A 1877-nucleotide genomic window follows, 5' to 3' on the forward strand; every position below is an offset into this window, starting at 1 on the left:
GAACATGCAGCAGCTGTCGCAGTGGAGCTGAGGCAAAGAGTACGCAAAACCGGTGAGGCCCTTCATGTGTTCAGAGATGACATTTATGGGAAAGTAGCTGTAGCTTATGGAGATTGGTCAGAATCTGAACAAGACGCTATAGCCGTTGAAGTTTTCACAAATGGCCTTGGTGATGCAGAGCTAGTCCAAAGACTGTTAGAAAAACGTCCAGCTACACTAGCCAGAGCTTATGAGATCGCCCACCGTCACGAGACCACAAAGAGGGCTGCATCTTATGTCACCACAGTGATGCAGCCAGGGGCCCGTAGCCTCCCTGAATGCAGACCCGGGCTGCTGTTGTTAGGGAAAGCGATAAAAATGAGTCTGTAACCGCTACCTCACCTGCAGCTAGCCCTTCATTTGATCACATTGTCCCAAGCACATCTACTCGAACACCAAGGCAGCAAAAGAACTTTAAAATGGGTGAGATTCGCTGTCACAACTGTAAAGGTTGGGGTCACAAGCAGAGCCAGTGCTCCTCCTCACCGAGAACTGCAAAGACTTTTGTTCCGAGCAACCCTCGAGAAAGCCCACGGACCACTGTGCTCCACCTTAAGGGCCAGAATCGTGAAATGAGCATCCACATGTCCATATACGAACTGGAGGTATGTGCAGTCTTGGACAGCGGAGCGCGGAGGAATGTGCTGCCTCTACATCATTACAATGCCATCCATCAAGACATAAGACCCCCGCTTCAGTCATCCATAGTAGAGACATTGATTGGCGTGGGACCTGGAGACGTACCAGTGGTTGGTGAAACTAAAGTACCTGTCAGTATAAACACTCGCCAGTTTGAAGTGGACTTTCTTGTAGCAGACATAGCGGGTCATGAAGTACTACTTGGGCACCCTTTCCTCACCCAAGCAGCGGCCCGCCTTGATTTTGGGAAGCACCGCATAGTTCTGTTTGGAGAAGAAGTGCCCTACTTCCATCCAGAAGCTGCCCCAAAGTCACATGCTGTGAGAATAGCGAGAACTGTTGTAGTAGAACCTGGGCAAGAGTACCTGATAAAGGGCACGGTGCACTGTAACAAAGCTGCTCAGGGAGACATGATGCTCAGCCCTACAAAAGGTTTTGTTGAAAAGCACTCATTGCCAGAACTCTAGTCAACACTCAGTCAGCGATTGTTCCAATTCGACTCTTCAACCCTGGCAACAAACCTGTCACTGTCAAAGAAGGTGCCATTGCAGGCCTCCTCCAGTCAGCTGAAGCTTTGCCACCTCCCAGTATCCCCCTAACGGCAGGCCGTCCAGCCACCTTCCCTGCAGTCCCAGAGCACCTCCATGAGCTCTATGTCCAGAGTTCCACTGACCTGAAAGACAATGAAAAACTTGAACTGTCTAACCTGTTATGTACCTATGAGAGTGTCTTCTCCAGGGGACCTGGTGATCTGGGCCGGACCAGTCTTGTGCAGCACGACATCATTACAAGGCCTGGGGCTCCAGTGAAGCAGCCTCCTCGGCGAATGGCTGGGGATAAGCAGCAGGACGCAGACCAGCAGATCCGTGAGAACCTTCAGAGCGGCCTTGCCACCCGCAGCCACAGCAGTTGGGCCTCGCCGATCGTTATGGTGCATAAAAAGGATGGTGCTTACCGCCTTTGTATCGATTACAGGGTCCTCAACGACCGTACCATCACCGACGCGTACCCGCTACCTCGCATCCAAGACACACTGGACACTCTCGCCTCCGCCAAATGGTTCAGCACCTTGGATCTTGCTTCAGGTTATTGGCAGGTCGAGTTAACACCAAGGGCCCGCCGTGCTGCTGCGTTCTGCACCCGAAATGGGCTATTCGAATGGAATGTCATGCCATTCGGCCTGTGCAATGCGCCGGCGA

General features: G+C 52.2%; 1 long non-coding RNA gene across 1 annotated transcript in view; it reads right to left on the minus strand.

Moving 5' to 3' along the window:
- The window catches only part of LOC103352971 (uncharacterized), a 13954-nt gene continuing 12077 nt past the window's right edge, over positions 1 to 1877 (minus strand). Inside the window, exon 3 of the long non-coding RNA XR_519983.1 lies at positions 1 to 13. This is a non-coding gene — a long non-coding RNA (uncharacterized LOC103352971). The remainder of the gene's footprint in view (positions 14 to 1877) is intronic.

This window comes from Stegastes partitus, unplaced genomic scaffold, assembly GCF_000690725.1.
Source record: "Stegastes partitus isolate 25-593 unplaced genomic scaffold, Stegastes_partitus-1.0.2 Scaffold57, whole genome shotgun sequence".
NCBI classification, from domain to species: domain Eukaryota; kingdom Metazoa; phylum Chordata; class Actinopteri; family Pomacentridae; genus Stegastes; species Stegastes partitus.